Below are 23,330 nucleotides of genomic sequence, written 5' to 3'. Positions count from 1 at the left end.
GCCCAAAATTTATGATGTGTGATTTCTATTCTTTGTGGCAGCTAACAGAACCCAACTTTTAACAGAGTCACTGTTCAAATATTCATCTGAATGAGTCATTGTTCTGGAAGAGGGTGGGCTAAGGTGGTGTACTGTCCACCGCCATGCCTATTTATTTATTTAGCTGAAGAAATAGCGTTTTGTAAACTGTGTTCGTTGGATCTGCCGTAACCCAAGGGGCAGAAACCCTCTATAGAATTTCAGTCAGAGCAAACAGCTGAGCTTACGTGTTGACAAATTGGTCTATCAATCTGTTTTTGAAGTGCAGTCCAAAAGCCGTCCTAAGAAAACCAGACATTGTCAGAGCGGCGTTCAGCATGTGTCTCAGGTGCTGTCACTTCAGGGAGCAGCAGCTCTCGGGAGGGTCACAGAACCCACTGCTTTTATGGAGTTTGAGGGTATAGAGCATGGTTCGAGGTTTATGGAGCTTTCCCAGTGAATTACTGGTCCTGCAGACCGCTCCCTTTGGTGCTTTTCTGCCTGGTGGGTGGCTCAGTGTCCGCTGAAGGGATGGAGGTCTCTGGGGGGATGGAGAGGCAGCAGTGCAGGGCTGCTCCTTTGTCCTTGATTGTGTTAAGTGATTATACTTTCTGATGGGAATGGCCTTTATTCATTTACTTGAGAGCCCGTTGTCTGGATCAAATACAGCAAAAATAAATATATAAACCACTGGTAAAATAAAGTAATTTATATCCGAGCACTTCAAGTGGTTTCCATTTTTCTTTCTATTTTTCTCAAACATTCATGCATCTGTCCCTTTTGGTGTTCAGTGATGTTATATTGAGTAACAATGCTATGAAATCTATTATTATTTTCCTTCCTATGTTTTGTCAAATAACAAATGTTTTGTCATTTCATAAAAAAGTCAAGAAAAATTACTTTCTAAAGTTGTGCCGATTTGTGTTGTGTGCTGCAGTCTGTCAGGTTTAATAGGTTTAATAGGATTTTCTTTTCATTCTAACTGATCTAGTAGAAGATGCACTGGACTTGATCCTCAAGGGTGTTTTGGATTGCATTTAGAGTTTAATAGTATGCTTCTGATAGTGGAAAAGAAAAAGCAAAGTGCACCTCTGCAAAGTAAATCTGTTACCCTGTGTGCATGGTCTATGCTGCTGTGGCTTTTTTTAATAGCTTGTGAGAAGTGATGTCGTTTAGAAGGGTGAATGGGTGATGTCCTTAAGGTGATGATTGGACTTCTGACTTCCCTGTGATATTGGGTAAAACTCATTAGGTGCCTGGCTTAGATGTTGAGAAACCCTCTAGGGACCTGCCTGTATTTTTAGGTTATCAAAACATTGTGAATGCAATCTTCATCTCTTCAGCGAGGCATCCTCCTTCCTAAGACATAACAGATGTCCTAAGTTAGTTGGCTCTGTTCCCTCTGCAGTAACGAAGAGTGATGAGATCTGAGTTGCCCTTTTGAAACATCTATTTCTCTCTCGTGACTACACAGGGAGCGTAGGCACCAAATATAAACAGGTCATTAAAGAATTTGAATTAAAAAAAAAATCCAATCATTGGTATGTATGTGATATATGTATTTTCCTATCCTTTGTCATCATTTGAAGATAAATACCTGCTGTAGATTTATAGAGTCCTTATGATCCTATTCAGGAAAGCAGGGAAGCTGATGGGCACGAGGAACCCGTGGTTTGGTACGGACCTGATAGCACTGCAGCGTCAGAAGCCCGTCTGCCCCAACAGCGTTATAATTCTGTGATGGAGCTGGCAGAGGTCTGAGTAATTCCTCTTTCTCAAACAGAATCATGAAAAATCAATAAAACAGAGTTTGGGGAGAAGGAAAGAGGTAAAGATATGACGTTATGGCTACCTTTGCATCTGCTTATGTGAAATCTGAGACCGGTTCCATGCTGGTACCTGCAGAAACTTGCAGTCTGTCCTCCTGAATGATCTCACACCGCTGGTTTCTTGGCGAAGTATTATTGGATAGCTGTAACAGGCCACTGTCACAATTATAGCATAAGTCACTTTAATGATAAATATCCGCCTCTTTATGGCATTTATTGAACATTTGGAGATTGCACTTCAAGGACAGAATAAAATTGAAATAGGCAGTTCTTGTTACTAAACAAATAACTGCCAGCATCCTTTAAAAATGTTACCCCAAATTTAATAAAACGTTGCTTTTGTGGTTATGTGAAGAGTATCATGTGGATCAGCTGAAAACAAGTGATTGGTTCAGTCCTTGTTATTTCAAAGCAGAGACATGTATTGTTGAGCCTTTATTTTTACCAGTAAAGTTGGTCACCCCCGGGGAGTGCTCCTGCATTTTGCAATGTGCGTGCCCCATGATGCAGAAGTGAAGAAGTTGGTTTGATGCAGTTTCAGTAAGTTAGTCATCCCAATCCAGTTTTTTTCATTTGTTCTTTGAAAGGTTTTCTGCATCTCAAGGGTAGTATGTTCCTCTTGGTAAAGATAGCAGTATGGAGCAGAATCGAAGCAAAAGCATTCGTGTTTGTTCTGCATCCATCTTCTCCTGGGAAGAACAGAAATTTGCTAAAAAATTGTGGTGGAAATATTTGAGGAAGGGATAAAAAGGATGTTAATGTGCGTTAGGAAGCTTGAGGAGAAGGTCCTAGTGACGTGCAAAAGCTGACGTTGTTTTGGGGAGGAGTAGGGGGAAAGGAGGGAGTTCAGATTTACTGAACAATAAAAGGAAGGAACAAGTCTGTGGAAACAGCAAGACTGGTATGAGGATCAGGAGAAGGAGAGATGAAAAGCCGTAAAATGAAGGTTCATAGAAGTGGCTGGGCTTGGAAAGATTGGGCCACGGCAGGGAAAAAAAATCTATGGGTAAGGAAGACTTGCCATAGAGAGTGGGCTAGAAAATCACATTTGTTTCACCAAAAAAAATTAATCATTTCAGAAACAGAATTTACTTTGTTTGTGAAAACTTAAAACTTCTGGAAGATAAGATAGAAATTCTTTCCCAAGTCCGTTTTTTCTGCCGGGGGGCAGTGAAACCAGACTTCCTAGATGATTGCGTCTCAGTGCCTTTGCTCCTCGCTACGCTTTTTTCCTGCCTCCCAGCCTACCCGGGGGGAGAAGTGGAGCCTGTGAATCCTGGCTCCCATTTCGCCTCCGCCTACAGTGCCTATTCCGGTGTGTGGTGTGAAGCGTCTTGTCAGTTTTCCTGAAGGAATAAAATGAATTTCGTAAAAACCTTCTGCAGAGGAAGCCCCTGCTGTCATTTTGAATTTCCCCATGGAAAATAGAAATATTGTGATTACACTGAGATTTTCCCATGGGATACGTCTGTTTTGCAAAGTAGGATGAATTTGTTGGAATGTCATTTGGGACCAGCTCTAAATCCATTTCTGCATCTGAAGGGTAATATATAATCGAATGCAGTAAGTTATTCCAGTTTCTGTCACTGAAATCCTGCATCCCAGGAGGAAATACAAAATATTGCCTCATCTTGTACCTTCCATACTTCACAGTCCCTTTTCACTTTGTGCTAATGCAAAGAACAGCTTTCATAGCTATGGGGGAGTAGCAGCACATAAATAATTCTAAGATGCCTCCTCCATCACGCGCCCTCCCCTGCCTTCTTCATTCCTTATCCTTCCACAGACAACAGAGGATGACAAACGTCCTGAACCCTTCACACTCTTGGAAGATGGCTTTCATGCATTGCTAGTCATCTTCCGGGCATGCCAAAAATATGCCCCGGTCTGTCTCCAAAGTGAGCTAAGCCTTCCTCAGACCAGCTTCCTTGTGTAGAAAAAAAGATCAATGAGAGGAGAAAGTCACTCTAACCAGGTACCCCGCTTTGCAAAATCATAGCAGGTAGTAAATTGTGATCAATGGAGTTTATACTCTTTTCTTACACGTTCTTAGGAAAGTTATTTATCAAGGCAGTGTTTGAAGTACCCGGACTACTTGCTCTAGTATATTCAACAAGATATCTGAGCTGAAAATATGAATTGCAATATGGCATTTTAAGTGGCTTACACATAGAGCCAGGACGTTCGGAAGAGAGAGATATATATGTATATATACACACACAGTTTATATTGCAGGCTGTTCTGTTTCCTTTCCCCTTGGTGTTTCAAGATTCATGTATTTTCAATCTATAAGGAATCAGGAGGCCATCTAGCTTGCTGTCATAATGGAGACTATTGGCATTATTTTAACACTTTACCAATGTTCGTTATTTAAACAGAAACCTCATCCCGGCAATACCCCTGCCCCTTCCAGGCAGGTGCCTCGGCTGGTCCCGCATCATGCGGTGCCGCAGGTGATTACAGAGCACGTGGAACCTGACGTGCCAGCGGCAAATCGCCCTGTGCGAAAAATCGCCTTGTGGGAATCACAGTGTTTCAGTATTCCCTCTTCACCTCATTTTTGTCCTGTTAATAACAAAAAGTTGGTAAAAAAGCAACTTATTCAATTATTTTATTAGCAAAAAAAGATTTAAGATGTATTTCATTGTGTAAACATGGAGATGAAACAGATTAAACTTTGGGTAATAGGAAGGCAACTCAAACGTGCAGATGTTCATTCGAAATTTGAGCTGGATTTTAGGCTGACACTGGGTGCTGCAATACGCACTGAAGCTGTCTCCTTACTCATGATAAATGGCAACACTTCACCGGTTGCTGTTTGTTTGGGGGGAGCCCAAGTATGACAAAGAGAGCAGGCATCCATAGTCTAGATTTGTTTTTAAAATAAGATGTTCTGCTTAAGGTTGGACACGGATTGTCTTTGCAGCTTGTGGAACGCGTATCGCTGCAGGAAACGCGGTTGCAGCGTGGGTCCCCCGGGGCTGCAGGTCCTCTCCCCAGCGAGCTTGCTGCCTTCCTTTAGGCAAACGCAGCCTGAGGTAGGATTTAACAGAGCCGATGACGAGCGGCTCAGAGCCTGTCGCGCTGCTCTGCTCACCCGCCTCAGGCAGGGAGCCGTTCTGATCGACCGTTCCCCCGTTTCTGTGCTTGAGCTCCGGTGTGTCCGTACGTCCTGGTGCCGCCGCACAAGAGCGAGTGCCGCGTTCTTAGGGTGATGGTGTAGGTGAGCCGGTTCTCTGGGAACCAGCACGTTCCTGCCAATGGCCGGCTCTGGGATAAGGGAGAGTGGCGTCCTATGAAAAATAAAAAGTGGAAGTGTTTCAGGTAGCTGCTTTACAATAGCAGATTTTATCCAGATGCAAAAAGTCTGGAAACGGCTATCTCAGGCTACGATCAAGAAAATACTCTCTTTAAGTATTGGTTAAAGATAAATTATAATTTGATTCCCTGAATGTATTTTGTTTCTCCCCTTTATTTCACTAATCCATATGTCTAATCAACCTTTAATTCTCAGTTTATCTTAAATTTGTATTTTGTTCCTTTTCCAGCCCAATATTTTTTTCCTCAAGTCACTTTGTTCTCTTTCTTCACAAGTCTCCCCAGCGCTGTCCTTTGGCCCCACGCCTGTTCTGCTTGTCCAGGAGCCCCCCAAGACAGGACTGATGTTCAAGCTGAGCAGAGCAGAGAGGAGGCAGCGGTGCTCCTGCCCGTCTGCTCTGCCAGTTCTGCAGAGCTCCACCGCATCTGCGGCCGCATCGGCCCAGGGGAGAAGCAGGTCTTCTCTTGCTGCCTCTGCCTGTCTGGGGCAAGTCAAAGGTAGTTTCCTTCAGCTGGTGAAGTTCTGGCTCTGCTGTAAAATGGTGTCTTCTCTACCCAAACCCCTGCATCGTGGCATCGGTGGTATTACTGCATCAGCGAAAAGACCATTTCAAAGGAAGCGGGACCAAGCCCAGTGTACTCTCAAGATGCGACTGTACTCGGTTATGGTTGTTTCTAATGACTCGCTTCCTCAAGACGAAGGCCCGTGTTGAGCTGTGTAGGTCAGAGCTTTCTAGGAGAGATGTCCTCCAGTTAAGTTCTACAGCGGCAAGTCGGGAAGCTGACTGTGAGCTTGCAATGCAGTAATCCCAAATATAGCTGCTTTTCTGCTTAAAAAATGAAGGATTTCACGTAAATGATGTTTTAAGAAGAGTGCAGGGTGCAGATGTGGAACAGCAGGAAGCTTTTTTGACAGCCTTTTCATTGACTTTTCATTGCTGTTTATATATTTATTTTAAAGCCAATTTTATATTCAAGCAAAAGAAAGTCTAGACAGATTGTCTAAGAACTTTTATTGGCTAATTAAGATTATACTGCTGGTATATCACTGCTGGATAGCATGTGGACTCTGGTTAAGAAATGGCCTTCATTTTTGCAGCATGTGCCTTTTGCCAAGCTTTCTTTTATTATTCCTTGGGAGGGCTTTTTTAATATTGGACTATTTCAATGTCAAAACCAAATGCCACTTGAAGTCTTGCGTTTGGACATCTGAATCTATATAAAGGAACCTGTGTGCCTTGATTTTTTTCCCAAGGTACTGAGCATTTGTGGTTTCCATTCAAATTGATTGGAGATGCAATTGCTCTGTACGTACGGAAATCAATCCAGCCTTAAATAGTTGTGCCTCAAGGTTGTGGCCTCAGCATTCTTGTAAGGTGGGAGACTGACAACCCTGAAAAATGCAGCTCTGGCCCTGTCGTGCAGTAACCTGGGATGTGTCTTATCAGAGACAAAATCCCAGGAGTCATGCTCCCAGACTAATACCATTGGCTTTGATACGTAACTCATCTCTGGCTAATTTATCAAAGAAGAGTGTTTATTTGGAGGTTGGGATGAGGCATGTTTTCTTTAGACACTTGTGCATTAAAATGGTCTTATTTTGCCAGCTCAAACTGAGTGATGAGGACAGTGTCGTGTTTACCCCGAGCCAGGATGAATTTGAGCTTGGATATTCCCCGTTTTGAGTTTTTACCTCTTAGTAACTCCATGAACCAGTCCATTTCTGTGTTCTTCGTTCTTAGGAAAGCAAGAATATTTGCTACAGCCAGAACTCATCTCAAACCTCCAGTTGCTGTAATCAAATAACTTTTATTTATTAACATCAGGAGGGAAGACAGAGAAGCAGCATCACAGTATTGCAGCCAAAGTCTATAATACACAAGCTGTTCCTTGAAATAAACATCTTTTTCAAAACCTCTACAGCAGCTCTCAGAAAGTATAGCCCCTCTCTAGGTTCTTCACACTTAGATGCCCTATAATGCCACCACTCTGTAAGATCCACTAAAAAAGCAATTAGCACTTCTGAGTGCTTTGCAAGATTTTATTAGTCTTCTTCCTCTTGAGGCTCTGGCAAATAATGCTCTTTCACTCGAGGTTTCTTTGATGAGGTTTTTTTTCTCAATCTTTTCCAAGAACAAATACAAGAGCTGGAGTTACAGTGCAGACAATCCAGCAATTTACAATCCTACTTCCTGAGAACTTCAAAACTCATGAAAAGCACCACCTCCCTTTAAAGCCACGCCATGTTCTTTCTCTGCTTCGCTCTTCTTCCTTTCCTTGCGTTTGCGTTACTGCCTCTGAGATTCTGGATTAAGGACCGCAGGAACTTTGGTGTCCAAGAAAGTCATTCATTTGACTTCCGAACAAGTACATCTTGTAGGCCATCTTAGCCAGTTCCTCAGATTTCACTGGGAAACAGGGAAAAATCATTGGCACTCTAGGATTTAGAAAACAAACAAATAAAACCCAGTTGCTTGCACCGGGAGAGGCTGTGCAATTGCTGTAGTTTGGGACTGTGGCAAAACCCTCTTTTATAGAAATTGTGCTTTGGAGAAGTGCAAATCTATTTATTTATTTATTTATTTTTTAACTCCAAGGGCTAATTATCCATTAAAGGACCTTATTATTTGTGCAAGGCCCTTGGTGACGCCGAGCTGAAACGCCCAGAGCTGGCCAGCACGAGCTGACCAGCAGCAAAATGAACGCTTTGGAGTGCATGTGCAGCACTCGGTGGGTTGTGAATCGCTTTATTAATATTTATGGCTTGCACAAGTAACCTGTTGGCCACCGACTGCCTCCCGCCTGCCTGCCTGCGCGGAGGCCGCAGCTGACGTGGCCTTGGCAGCCCCCGGCAGCCACTGACACTCCCCGCCAGAGCGTCAGACCCGGATTTTGCCACTTCGTTAATGCTGAGCAGGGCGGTGTTTGATGCTGAGGATGCCTGCTCCGTGTCGCTGAGAGGGAGCAGAGTGTGGCCCTGAGTAAAGCAATGACTGAATCCAAAGATAAACATCTTCCTGATTTTTGGTGGAGTATATTTTGTTATATTTTATTAATCTCTGGCTTCTGAGCATTTCCGAGCTCGGCGAGTGCTCCTGCTCGGCAGCACACCCTGCAGCGAGCGGAGAGCTGCATCCACGGTCGGCATATGCAACTCTTCTCCCTGGTTTCGTGGCTGCATTGCATGTAAACAAAGCAAGATAATGTCGTGTTTTGTAGTTGCTGTTTGATTTTACTCAGAAATTTCAACAACCTCCCTAGCATGAAAAATAAAACACGTTCTTTTTATCGTTTTTCTAATTCAAGCAGGTTTCAAAGCAAAGCCTATGCGGTTTTGTCAGCTTCAGAAAGCCTTTCTTAAAGCAGAATGCTATTGATTAAGCTCTAATGACATCTTTTTCTTAAAAAGGAGCCAAGAATCATAAACATTAAAGATGGGAAAGATGTGATTTGGATGTCATTAGTACTTAAGCTGCTTTTCTCTTTAGTACATGAATGTGCACAGGTGTATTAGCAGCTGGGTTTGAATATAGGATTTTTCTTGCCTCGTCCTATACCAAAAATGGTTGAAAATGTCTGGTATTGAAAGCTTATTTGCAGATATGTCCTTTGCTCATCTAAGCAGTTGTGTCATGAATTGATCTCCATCCAAGAGGAGCTCTCTCTTTCTCTCTTTTTTAACCAGCCAATCTATATATATAATGTTGCTTGCGATGGCAAATCCATATAAGAAAATCCTTTCCTAGCTAAGGTCTTGATCCCGCTATCGACAGCGTGCAGACAGAGGGCTGCATCCGCGGGCTGTCAGCTGCACGGTGGTGACCGAACCAGCCGCGGGCACGGGGGGCTGGCTGGGGACCCCCAGGATGGACATGGGGCTGCTCGGGCACCGGCGGGTATGAATCACTGGTCTCCACTTCTGCTGCTCCAGGAGGTCAGGGGCTGGCTGAGTGATATTGGCTATGGTCTTCAGAGTCTCTTTAAGGGATTTGCCTCTAATTTAGCTTTCAATTTTAAGTAGAAAGCATACAATTATGCAGATGTAAAGCTTCCCTTCCTCTCTGCTCCAGAAGTAAAGACGTCTTCTGAAATGATTTACATTATCCTGTACTTCAAGAGCATGTCTGCAATGTAATATGTCTTACATATGGCTTGGTGTTCCTGCAGGAGACCCCTAAATGTACTTGTTGTGTGGGCCAGAGGACAGCTGTGATTCACAAATGATGCATGTCTCAGCCTTGTCTGTAAAACGAGTGGTGTGGAATAGATGGAAAAAGGAAAAAAATCACACTTTTGCCTAGGCATGTTTATTACTGTACCACAGATGGTTACCAATTTCTATTTCAAGGTTAACAGGTATGCTTCATCTGTAGGTTTGTTTACAGTGGTACAGAATTTTGTTGTGTGCTGAATTACAGGGAAGAGCATTACTAGGGAGTTAATCTAGCAAAAGTCTGGTTGACAGTTCCAAATATGCAAATAAAGTCATATAAAGGAAACCAAAGATTTGAGACAGGATCAGAAAACTGCAAAATCTTAAATATTCAAAGGCAAAGTGTATGACAATGATGTGATCAGACAAAGAGCCACATTATTTAAACTAAGAGCCATATTTAGAACAGCCTGGGAGAACATTTTCTGGGTAGCTAAGTCTGCCTAAGTGAGAAAAATGAATTACCCTCTCAACTTCTGCTTTTCATGATCCAATGTATGGACTTGGGGAAATGATTTTAGAGCAAAGATCAGCACTGTCATTACATCAATACGACTTACTGTGAAGTGTTGGGCACTGGGCTGGAGACGAACAGTTGCCAGGCTAAATTAATTAGAGGAAAAGCAGGAAGAGTAATTGGCAGTAAGCGCTCATAGATGTGGTCACTGGCATTCTAGCATGTAAGGAAGTCTGCAATTGTCAAGGCATATATCATACCTGGGAAAAACATCTTTCAATTCCGTGAATAACCTTTGAACTTTATTAAAGATAGCTTTATGAATAAAGGATACCATGGGTCTTTGAAATAATATATTTCCGTTTGGAAATTGCAGCAGCTGACACCAAGTCAATAAAGGTAATATGTTATGGTGTCTCAAAGATAAACAGAAAAGTAGCTTGCACATCTCTGATAAATGTGTAAGTTTTTAGTCTGTCTGTTCCTTTAAGAGGCAAATTAATTAGAGTGTAAAAATTAGCATCTTCCATGGAAAGAGGGTGGGCGTGACGCTGCCCCGCTACACCTGAAACCCCAGCACTTCACCAGGAAGCATACAAAGTGTGAAAGGAAGAGCAAACTCTGCAAATTTTCCGTGCTGTGGTTTCAGGTGTATTCATGACACACCTTCATTGCAGCAAACTAGACAAAAAGGGGATACGTTAGTTAGGGGGACGAAGGAGGAGATGATAGACGGCGACGTACACAGCTCTGAGTCTGATTGGATTTTACGCAGAGCAGTGCATGGTATTACCTGCCGTTGCCAGACAGAGTTTCTTAAAATAGTTTAAAGAGAGTTTTAGGAAGAGAGGATGCATCATCAGAAAGGATCCAGGGATAATAGAGAGATGCTTGAGGAAGAAAGGTAGGTGTGATCTGGGGCTTCCCTCCTTCATCGGAGAAGTGACGGAGCCAGATCCTTAAAAGAGAAAGGGAGCTTGAAGCTAAAGCAAATTGGAAATGAAGCAACTGAAAAGATTGATTTAGTCAGTGAGGCAGGTTATTTAATGATGGCCTTCCCGTTTAACTGGAGGGGGCTGTGAGGAGTAGTGCTGATGCCAGTGGTAATGGGCCCTCTTCTGCATCATTTCCAGATCATCATTAACCCGCGTGTGCCGCTCCCCCGTTTTCTTTCTCTTCTTATTCCTGCTTGAACTACAACCTAAGCACAGTCATTGCTCTTGTGATCATTTTAATCTGGGTTGTTTGCTGTGAATATAATTCATTCCATTGTAGCATTAGCTCTTCTTCAGTCAATGGAAACATATATTCTTATATTTATATGCTGACTATCCTTAAGGAAGACCAAATGCTTCTCAGAATTGCTTCGAATAAAGTAGTCCACTGAGATTTTAGATAATAATTCTTAAGGCCTCATTAGTGACATTCAGGAATAGTAATTTTATTTGCACATTTATGAGGAATTATGGCAGATAAAAACCAACATCTGAACTCGGATCTCTATCTTAGAAAGCTCTTACTATTTTTTATATAAATACACCCATGTGAAAGAAAGAGCAATTTCTTCCCTTCCAGTCACATGTGTGTTTTTTTAATATCCTTTTCATTGTAAGGAGGAAAGAATTAATACCATTTAAGTCAAAGGGATTCTTCTTCCCCCACCATTTAAGTTGTGAGAGTAAGACAGTGCACCATTTGCAATGTCTTCAGTTTGCAATGTCAGACTTGGGGTTTCTCATCTTGCTTCTCAGGCTCCAGCCTCACACAGCCTAAAACTGTGGAGGTGTCTATGTATATATGTATATGTGCATATATATATATATGACCTCATTTATGACTTAACGCACCACTTCCTCTGTGATGTGAATGGGTACTAGTATACCTGTATTAGAGGTGGAGAAATAAGACATAGAGGAGCTAAATGATTTTGCCAGGATGTCACTAAGAGCATTTGGCTGATAAAGAATTTGAATATAGCTATCCCCGATTTTTTTCTAAACTGCAGTAGCATGAGCTGGAAAAGCTTATGGCTTGTATGTTTAAGACAAGAAATCTCTTACTGATGAAATTTATTGTTAAAAAAAAAAAAAAAAAAAAGGCAAAATCTTATGGCAGGTTAAACAGCAGAGGAAGCTGCTTTTGAGTTGCAGTGGCAGGGGTCGGCCTCGCGCAGGCGTTGGTGCAGGGGCAACAGCCATGCCTGGCTGCCGCGCGGTACCTAAAGACGCTCGGGTTGAAGTTTGGGTGTTTCTGCGCAGCACCGCGTGGCACAGACAAACCCCGGGCGTTTGTGTTGCAGTTCCAAGACTCAGGTGAGGCCGAGACAGCCTGGGCGCCTGCTGTCCCGGCGCCAGACGATGCCCCTGCGTCCCCAGGAGCAGCGGGAGCACGGGGAGCTGCATGCTGCAGCGCGGGGCTGCCGAGTCCTGGTGACTTACAGTAAGTTATTATTTAAATGGCTCTTACACACCTGAGTAACTTAGCTGTGGAAATTCAACCCAGTTTCTCTTCCGCTTGGTCAGGGGGCATATCTTCTTTTGTTCAGGGCAACATTCCAGCTCTTGGAGCCGTTCGAGAGATTTCTAATCCTATTATAGTGGAATGGTGAAAGTTTTCTTTGCGAGTCTTTAAACATTCTTATCAAGTTTAAATGTCTTATTGCTTTGGCGGCTGATGTTTTTCTTGAAAACTTAACTCTTCTATAAAAATGACATACTTGCAGTGAGATAAGCCATTTGATTCTGTCAGGCCATGTTCTGAGCTTCTAGCCCCGAACCAAATATGTTTAAGGGGAAGCTGTTTGGTCATCTGTTAAGATACTGTACATGACTTATTTCCATGTTATTTAAATAAAATATTATTATACCATTCCCCTTTGCCTTGATGCATTCTTTTCAATAATTTTTATGTAAACATTCAAGGAGTCATGTTTTCTACAGAGATAAACCGAGGAAATACATTGGCAGCAAAATGGAACTCGGTCAAATGTGGAAATACATTAACAGGAAAAGGGACAAGATTAAAATCTGATGTTTGGGGTTTTCACGTCCCTTTTGGTATTTCTCCAAAGTTCTTATAGGTAGTCTCTCTTTTGTTATAACTAAATCTTCCATCTCCATTGATCCGAATTTTCTGTGTCCGTCAAAAAGCCCCAGTCACCGGGAGAAGGATTCCAGCTCTGGGAATAACGTGCTGCTGATGAAAAGATAGCTGTGTGATTGCTCTTGATATGTAATGGTTTTTTACTGGTTCTACGTGCGAACATTTTAGCGTTTGGCTATCGCAGGGGTAAACGCAAACTGCCTAACCAGGACATTTGTGTGGCGGTTGGGGCTGCGGCGTTGCCCGGAGAGCTGGGCTGTGCGTGGCGGGTGGCTGCACCTCCGCGCCGAGGGAGGGGACGCAGGAGGCGGCCCGTTTAACCAAAACAGAGGGAGTTCCCGTCCCCAGGGTTTGCCCAGCTCTGGAGGCGATGGCCCCGCGGCTGGGGTTCCTTCGGTGAGCACGCGGCGGCAGAGCGGGGAGGTGCCTTTTGTGCCCGACGGCCATCAGGCAGCTTCTCCATCGGCGGCGGGGCGCCCGGCCGTGGGTCGCACCCCGCCGCGCCCGGCAGAGCCCTGCGGCACGGGGGCAGATGCGAGATGGCAGGGAGGATGAATCCTGCCGGGCTGCCTGACGGTCGTCGGAGTAGCTGTGAATGGCATGTCACATCATTCATAAAAATCTTTCTTAGGAAGCTTAGGAACGGGAAGATCCGTGCAAAGAGTGGTGTGTTTCTCTCCTGACCTCCTGCGTATGGACAGGAGCCCCTGTGCTGCGGGGTGGTCAGGGAGGGAAGGGATGTAATTATTCAGCACCGGACAAACCCCGAGGCTGCTTACAGAGATGTAATCCTCCCCAGAGAAGTACTAGTGTGTTGGGAGAGCACGTTACAGTTAAACTTGATTATAGAGAGCAGCTCAGTATTTCTGATAAAATCATTAATCTAATTTTTGTCTAATTTTTGTTATTCTTTATGCGCCGTTACAACCATCCCACATTACTTTCAAGCTGGGGGTGAGGCTGAGAAGGTTGATTAAATTGCAAAGCAGACTTTTAAATGAAAGGATCCATATCTAGCTACACTCATTATCAGTGCCAAGAAATTAAATCTAACATAAATTATTTACTCTAAAACAAATCAAATAGGCGTTGGAAAGACAAAGGGCAGAGTGGCCATACAGATTGCATCTTGGTGGAAGGAAGCAGCAATCGAAAAAGAACCGGATAAAACCCAGACCTGCTGTAACGTCTCCAGCTTTCTCGGCAACAGCTTGCAGCTTTGCACAGTGAGTCTATGGCAGTGAATCCTTGTGGTGCCTTGAATATTGTGCAAGTAAGTCGCATGGCAGTGAAGAACGCAATGTTTATCTCAAGGAACTGAAAATACTATTTTTCTGTAAGCTCTTTTATTACTGACTGTTATATAAGACAGGCTAACACTTATGTTAGGCTGTACAGATTGCTGTTCCCCTCTGCAGATTTATGTATTGATTATTCCTTCAAGGATGCAATTAAAAAGAAACCTCTAGAAATTCGCCTTTGCTCTGACATAAACCCAGACATAAACATCATCATCGGGGCGAAGGTGTTCCTCAACAGGCTGAGGTAAAAAAACACTGCAGAGACGGTCTGCACGGTGATGCACAGTGACTTCCCAGCCTCTGCTTTGCCTCAGAGTGCATTTGTGTGTATACATAGGAGTATCTCTGTCTATATTTATAGTTATATGATGTATCTTGAAGATCAGCATCTTCAGCTCGATCACTGCTCATCCATGTTTCTTAACCCCCATAGATGAATGGCGTTACTGCACCAGGCGTCTGCCTGGCCCCGGAAGGGAGCGGAAGGACGAGGGTGGTAATTCCCGCAGGCGGGGCGGCAGGGTGGGAGAGCCGCCAGGAACGCCCACGGAGCTATTTAGTGCACCGTGCTGTGAAATCCAGTGCCACTGTCTGGCCCTTGTTATGCCTCTCTTCTGGAAGGAGGATGGCAGAGGCAAGGGGTGGCTGCTGTTGCCTTCCTGCAGTCGCACGTGCAACCGCCCCAAAGCCGGTATTTTTCTGTGTGAATAATGCATGAAGCACATGCTGTGCTCAGCTGGTTCATCCCCTCCCCAAGCGCAGGTCGGCGCGGCGGAGGCACTGCCGAGGGAGGTGTCACTGGCCGGGCTTTGAAACAAACCCGATGAGATCAGGCGAGAGACACCGAGCAGCTGAGTGCCGGTGGACATGAAAGAGTTGAGTAGATGCTTGTTACTACGCTGCCGAAACCAATTTGTTTGGTATATGAAATCTTTAGAAACGAGCTGCTGAGTAAGGATGTACGTGAGCAGTAAGAATATGCCATTGCTCTATCAAAGTTATATACCCACTGGCCTCGCTCGTGTGCAGACCACCCCGTTGGATCAGTCTGCTGCCTGGAACAGATGTTACCCTTATGTTTACAATAATAATTAAAAACATTAAAAAAAGGTGACTCCCCCAACCTCTACTTCATTATTTTTAAAATGGCGTGCCACGTGTTGTTCAGAACATCCCTGGGCTTGCCCCAGTCCGCCAGCGACAGCGTGCGGTCGAACGTCCAGCGCCGGGGAGAGCTGGAGGCAGAACCTGCAGCTCTGCGTGGGTTAGACCCAGGGCTTTGGCCAAGGTTTTTGTGGAATGTTCCAAGACTGGTTGAGGTCCAAAGAAGTCAATGAAATTTTTCACCACACTTGTTTCAGCTTCCCTGAGGGTAACATCAGAGTGATGCAAGTTTGCTTCATGTTTAGACTTCTAAATGTTTTCAGTTAATGGCTTTGAGATCCTCCTGGAAGAGGCTGCAGGGCAGTAAGGCTGCTGTTGTTAGACACAAGATGTGGTCAAATATAGCGGGTCTGTGCAAAATCACTGCGCTGTAAGATGCGCTGGTCCTCGCCTTGCCTTGTATTTCAGGATCTGTCCATATGGCTGTTTAACTAGCATTTTATTTTGAGTTTTAGTTAGCCCTAATTCACACATTTATAAAAAGTATATCATTTTTACTGTAAGTTCATTTTTCAAGCAAAAATGACGTAAACGTGGAACTTCATCTTATCTCAATGCATGTTGATGAAAAAGTTTGGCTGTGCTCTGGCTGATCTTGAATTTTAAATTAGCCTGAAGGAAAACTCAAGGCAGGAAATTTTTATGCTTTTTACAGGAAAGAAAAGATGAGACTTGTTCTGAAAACTTTCCATATTCTTAGACCTATCCAGTTAGGTAAAGTCACGCCGTCTCCAGTACCCAGGTTGCCATGATGTGTTCAGATTCTGAAACAAAACCGGCCAGATTATCTGGATTTGCTCATCCAAGAATTCACATTAATTTAATTCCAATTCACATTTTCGACTTCTAATTCATGTCCAAATGGCCAAGGGTTTTCCTTGGTTGTTTGTTTGGTTGGGTTTTTTAACCTCCATTTTTTGAGCCAAAGAAAAAGTACAAGAAGGTGTTTTCTGGTACAAGAACTTTCAGACTCCATAGTTGGCTTAATTATGCTCTGGGTTTTGAAGTCTTCGGAATAGTCTTTCAAGGGCAATCCTAAATTCTCTCCTTGCATGGGTGATCCACAAGACAAGCTACTTTCCACTTCCTTGATTTTCTAGTATTTTTCTTTTCATGTGCTTTATGAAGAGTTTGAATTAGTACAGAGGAAAAAGGGTAAAGGGTGTGATTGTGTTATTTTTAAAAATTTTTAAAAATACATTTTTAAAATGAAAATTTTATTTTTATTTCACACTATGTTTTTGCATGTGTACAATTACCAATTAACAGACTGTTGTGGTTTAACACAGGCAAAGATAACTCTGCCGTAAAAATTTCTAATAATCATTGAAATAAAGAAAAAGTAATTAAAAGCACAGGATTCTAAAAGTTTGTTTTCACGTCTGTCTTAACATTTGTAAATGCATTCTGGAGTCAAACTGGCAATAAAAATGACAGTGCAGGGAAATCTAAGGGGTGGTCCTATGAGACATTGAACTCATTAACCCAAACTCATAAAGCATTTAAGCACCAAATAGTGCTATTAACTTTGGTGGGCCTGCTAGCCTATTTAGTGTAATGTGCAGGCTTTGGAGTTTTGCCCTCTTGGGCCTTATTATTGACACCTTTCTCTATAAAGTACTGCCTGTACCCCTGGGAGAAGTCAATCACAGTGCGCCGCTCTCGCATGCTTCATTTTCCGTAGCCGTGCTCCATGCAGTACGTGCTATGTACCTACTGGCTATGAAATTTTTGACCCAATCAGATCTGCAGATAAAACGCAAAAATTAAGAGGTAATTACCTTTGTCATTATCTTGAGCTCTCATAGTGTTTCACATCACAAGTGCTTATTTTCTGCCGAAACTGGAGCAAAAGTCTTTTCTTCCCCGCTGCACGCTCCCTCCCCGAAGGAGCCACACGCGGGGCATCGCTGCGCTCAGCACTGCTGCAGCTGCAGCGGGTCATGTTGCCGATGGAAATGGCTGTGTTCCAGGCGGCAGCTGGAACTTGGGTAAAAACATTAACTTTTTTTAGGTGAAGTTGTACCTCAGGAGTGTGCATGTCTTGGGGCTCATGAAACTTTGATTTGTTTGGAAAAGATCTCTGGGCGTAGTCAGACTTTTATACCAGTAACTGAAATACAAAATACAAATCATACAACCCTTACCTTGAACAAAGGGTGTTCCTTAACATGTAAATTTTATTGTTGTATATGTGTATATATATATATATAAAAAACTTTGTAGCTTTACATAATCTTCTTCTGGCTGGTGTTAATTGAATTAGTCAGGCTTACAGAATACTAAAAAGATTTGCCTATGGGAATTTCTCTTCAGTTTTGAGTCAACAGTTGATTCACAGGATTTTGGTTTAGTTAGTGACTTCTGTATTAAAATAAACAATATTACTGACAGGGAGAAATGTTTTCTCTGTAAGTATTAAAAGGAAGGATAGAAAATGCCAAGGTAAGGAAATGGAGATGAACCGAGATGGATTAAAGTTTCTGCATTATAATAGGTATACATGTTATTTTGGCAAGCATCTCCTTTTGCAATGTTTGTTTCTAAATTGTTTTATCGCCTTTGGCTTCTCTCCTCCCAAACAGCAGAGCGGTTGGGTGATGGCAGGTAATAGTTTTCTCCTGTTTTCTTGATTCTTTGACTCTGCTCAACCATAGTTTGGTATCTGGGGCCATTGCTTGCTCCCCCAGTGATGAAATACATTTATTGGCTACAGTCTCAAGATTTGTAACAAATCAGAACATATGTTCAAATATACAATACAATATTTGTTCAAACAAATCAAAATACCAGTTTTTAAGCTCTTCAGTAATTTATTTTTCAAGATTTGTTTTGCTGTTATGTCTTACCTCTCTGGTAGTTGGTTGCATGGCCAGTTTTTAGTTCTTGGATAGTTTGAGAAAAGCCTTTTCCTTAATGTCTATAAACATGTAAGCTGCTGAACTTAGGAAACGTCCACTGAATCATGAGCTGAATATTAAAAACTTGGAAACAGATAGAGTGCTGGAAGCCAGGAATGAGCCCCAAGCTCATCATTTGGATCTCATGTTTGAAAGTCCGTAGCTTTATCTTCTGTGACATTTTAATCTTTTCTGCTCTTGGAGTGTGGACAGCGAAAGGGATACAGATGACCAGAGCAGGCTTTGAGGGACATCCCCATGGCTCATGCATGCGGAGGCGACATTCTTTATGATGTGTCGTCTTGTTATTTCAAACTGCTCCTGCTCTACCAGGAGGGTCTTGTGGCCCCAGACTGCCCATCTGCCATGGTCCTGCTGCAGCGCTCTGCTTTTTTCCACTTTTATAACAGAGAGACCGTTTTGAGGCTGGTCCATCAGCACTGCTCACCTTCAGATCTGCAGGTCATTAGAGGATGGCTTCTTCAGACAAAGCCGCACTGAGCTAATGTGAGGAGATGATGCCTGGTGCTTGAGAAATAATATAGTTGGGGTCACAGTTGCAAGGCTTAAAATGGGTACGAATAATGAGCGTGGGCAGCGAGCTGCACAGGATAGGCTCATTGCCAGGCTCTTGCTAGTCTTATGCCTGCAATTTGGAATAATTTCTCAGTAGTACATTGCTCTCCTGCTGGGGCTGCAGAACCCCATTTGCCCTGGCTTTGCTCAGCCAGCGCCTCTGTGTGTGCATCCAGCACTTCAGGGATGCGCCCTGTTTATCTGGCCCCCTCCGGCAGAAGAGGAGCCCTCACCTTCGTTGTGTCCTTCTCAACATGACGCAACAGACGTGATGTATCCCTATGGAAATGGAGGTCTGTGGGAAGGATGTTGCAAGATAAAGCTGTGAAAATGACTGTTTTGCAAATAGCATGTTCTAGGATTGCCAGCTCAGTTATATGTACATCTTTTGTACCTTTTTTAAAAATCAGATATGATTTAACCAAATAGCCAAAGTTTTTCTTCTACTTACTACACCCCGGTTTAAAGCACGGACCTGAAAGCAATGGCTGTGTGCAAGCAGGCAGGTGAGGCTGCTATTGAATTTTAGGGAAAGAGGCAGTGAGACATCCAGAAAGGGAAACAAGAGGTCTGTCATTTTGCAGGATTAGTTTTTGACAATTAGACGGTAACAGAATATTAGGAAAAAGGCTTGAAATTATTTTGATGCATCTGTCTTCCTATCTTACCATGTTTGCTGCTTGTGCTAAATTGATAAACATTGACAGGGACTGAAGGAGAAGTTCTGTTGTCTCTTTCCCGTAGGTCAGCGATGGCTGGCCCTATTCTTCAGTGACATATGAGTGTAAAACCAGTAAGATTTATGCCTCAATATGAAATAATAAGACTATTTTTCATTGTTGTGTCCTTCTTTGAAAAAAGAATAGATCTGTGAATTTGGCTTATGAATTGGACAAGTCTGGAACATTTGTTCAAATTTTATTTTTATAGCTTAAGAGTGGTGCGATAACCAAGCAAACTACACACATTTACGTTTATGTTCTACAGAAATAGCGAAAGGCAGTGTGTGCTTTCTGTACTGGAAGTGTTATTATATAGATCAGCTAGGATCTGGACCTCTTATCACAAGTGACATTGCCAAAGAAAAATCAACAGAAAATAAAACTTCGAATAAGAATATCGTCGGTACCAACTCTGTGTTTAATCCAGAAACAATTCTTTAGGCACTGTTCAGCACTATATTTTGCTCACTTCACCTCCAGACTCTCTACCAAATAAAACCAATTGTCATTCACCTGAAACAAATAGATGTATTAAAGTAGTATAAAAATAGATAACTGCTATAATGCTGGTAATTTACAGGAAATTCAGTGTGATTTTTTTTTTTTAGATTATCTCTCATTTTGCCTGAGTGGTTGGGCTTGGAAGTCCTTTGAAGTCTTTGGAAAACAATCTGCCTTTTCTGAAACCGATCAAGAAATTGGAGACATGATTGAGCTCTGAAAGGACGTGGTACCTGCTCCCCTTTGAATCAGGGGACAAAGCTGATGATACGTGCTTGGGAGACGCTGTGAGGGCAATAGCAGGGTTCTTAGGGGTTCACCTGGAAAAGATGGAGCAGCTAGTTTGCCATATAAGATATGCTAACATCTGATAAAATGAGTCATTTGAAGAAAAAGTAACTAAGAAAATGATTGAAACATTAAAGGAATTGTCAAAAACTCTTAGATCTTTCAGCCTATCATGTTTTGAATCTAGTGAGTGCTTGCATGCTTCACTGCCACTGTGCTTTGTCTGCATAACCTGTTCCTGAGAGAGGAAAAATTGGTCTGTCTTGTCCTGTCCTTTGTACGCTGGGATTTGGGCACTTGGGGAGTTGGTCAGCTGGTGCATCAGGCCTCAGGTAGTTTTAGAGTCAGGAATAACATGTTTCTAGAATTGGATTTCAGATGTAAATACCAAGAGTATTTAACACAATCAGCATAAGTTTTGATCTTACTGGGAAAAAAAACCAGTTTCTGTTGGTCCCCATTCCCTGCTAACACCAAGTCTTGGTTTCTTCAAAGACACAGGTAGAACTTCCGTGATATTTGTCATTTCAGACCATTTCTGAATGATTTTCTGGGTTTTTTTCAACATGCCAGATGCTCCAAGTGCAGTCAGCCACCATTTCAAGAAGGCAGGCGTGTAGGTTTTTAATGAAGCAACAGAAATATCTGTTTTCTTGTTTCTGTTGTGCACGATCCTATTCTTCTTTTCCTTTCTTTTCCTGTTGGGACAACTGCAGTAAATTCCTAATAAACAGCTTTTGCATTAATGAACAGATATGCTTGCATTTGGATTTAATCAAATTTGAAAGCTGCCTGTGGCCTCATAGTCCTTTGTGCTGAATATTATTTCTTATGTTATCTTCAGATTTGGAAAAAACAGTTCTTAGAGTAGATGACAACTTCCATCAAACGTCAGTTTGTGTAGTATGACCCATTCTGCTTATTGTAAATGTAGGTTTGTATTAACTCTTCGTGCATGATAAAGTCAGTCCTATCTGAAGAGCTTTTAAACTCTCTTTCAAAGACTAGAACATTCCTGTAAAGGCTCCTAATGTTTAACTTCAAAAATTTTCACTCTGTGTCATCGTTATGCAGTAAGACTTAAGGGAGAGGCTTCTAATGAGCACCAAGTTCCTGTGGAGTAGTGTAAACCTTTTATTTGTCTTTTGTGGGGTCTGCCGGTGCCACTGTTGTAAAGCTGAAGTGATGAGGCTGCTCATATATTAGCTGCAGCTGGCCGCGGCACGCGGTCCTCCAGGTGCTGTTAGCTCAGCGCGTGGTGACTCATGAAGCTGCGCTCGCCTGGCTGGAAAGCCCAGCTAACTAACTTTTTTGGATGACTGGTAATTATAAAATTTATAACAAGTGTAATGACAGCCTAAATGTTTGCAGTATCCTACTTAAAATGTCCCCTCTTGAGTTTTAACAGGATAACACGTGCTAAAGAGCCTTCGTTGCCTGAAAGATGCTCTCGGCACCATTCCCTCAGTGAACAGCCCATAACCCGCACCCGTGTGCAGATTGGTTTGGCTCCACTGACCACATCTCTAAATACTTAATTGTGGAACAGATGTACTGACCAGAGCCAGATTACTGTAATCTCCTAAATCTTCACAAAATGATCTCTAAGTGAAGACAGTTTCTGTCAAGACAGCTGAATAACTGGCTAAAAAAGCAGAATGAACTTGTGTGAAGGAATTAATCATGGCCTTGATTATGAAAGTTTTCTTCTCTTGCTCTCCATGTCTGAGAGACTTCTCCATGAGTTGTCTTCCACTTGAAAATTGAGCTTGGACCTGTACGATCAGCAAAACTATGATGTACTATACCTCACTGTGCTCTCAGTTAACGTCAGTCCCTAGTGAGTCTTCTTGCCAGAACGCTGGTTTGGGGGATGAGTTTGAGGGATCAGGAAGTTGAGAGTTGCAACAATTCAGCAGTTTCGAAGAAGATAATGAGGAGCATCGTTCATATGCACAGACCTGCTCTGCTCAAAGTCAGCATCTCTTCCAGGTAACACCGAAGGGATGGGGCCAGCCAGCCCACCCTTCCCACTGCCCCCCCGGGCTCAGTCACAGCTACAGAGATTGGATTATTTTCGTACATATTCATTGCTTAATGAGCCTAATTCTGTGCAGTTCCTCTTCCTTTCTCCATAATGTTTTTTTTTCCATAGATTTAACTTGACCTCAGTGTTGTTCATCCTGATTTACCGTGGAAACAGGAGGTCCCAGAATTGTCTCTCTAAAACATCTTCTGACCAAACTGGCCGATGGAGTTTGAAGGGGCCAGATCAGTCACCTCTTTTAAGATGATTGGAGAAACTTGATGCAAAATCATGGGTATTTTGCTATTTAATTTTGAATTCTATTTCTACCAAAAAAAAAAAAAAAGAAGAAAAGGCCAGACAGAACATTTGTCTGTAGAAAATACAGTGCGGCAAAGATGAAACCCTCCCATGAAATAAATAGGCATAAGTGGCCATCCACAGTGAAAACTAAGTGAAGTTAACCATCAAACCATTCCAATAGCACAGGACTGACTCCTGGGAGTCATTTTTAGCTGTTAGCAGGAGGGCTATAAATTCACTTTACCTCATATTCCAGCTGGCAGGCAAAAATCCAAATACATTCACTAGAATGTGGAAGTTATGGTCAGTGCCACTGACTTCTTTAACCTTTCGCCTTTGATGAACTCAGATAAATTGAATGTGGTTGAACACTAATCAGTCAGACACCAAGCTAGCCTGGAGCCAGAGAGCTACAGTGGGTGGGGCTTTGGTTTTTACTTATTTTAATTAATTTATCATTTAAAAAAAAAGCTTTTTTCAATTTTATCCAAGGGAATTATTTTTGCTGGATGTAAGAATGGGGAAAACATTGCGTAGCAGTGAATTTCGAAATGATAACAAGAAGAAACCAGTGTGAGTATTAATTGTCTTTCCTTCCTTACATTTCCCCTT

General features: G+C 42.6%; 1 protein-coding gene across 1 annotated transcript in view; it reads left to right on the top strand.

Moving 5' to 3' along the window:
- Positions 1–23,330, top strand: part of GRM7 (glutamate metabotropic receptor 7) — a 283,321-nt gene that overhangs the window by 111,190 nt on the left and 148,801 nt on the right. The gene's annotated exons all lie outside the window — the stretch shown is intronic.

Source organism: Calonectris borealis, chromosome 10 (genome assembly GCF_964195595.1).
Source record: "Calonectris borealis chromosome 10, bCalBor7.hap1.2, whole genome shotgun sequence".
NCBI classification, from domain to species: Eukaryota; Metazoa; Chordata; class Aves; order Procellariiformes; family Procellariidae; genus Calonectris; species Calonectris borealis.
Note: the sequence above shows the minus strand (reverse complement) of the source record. Positions and strands in the feature narration are given on the sequence as shown.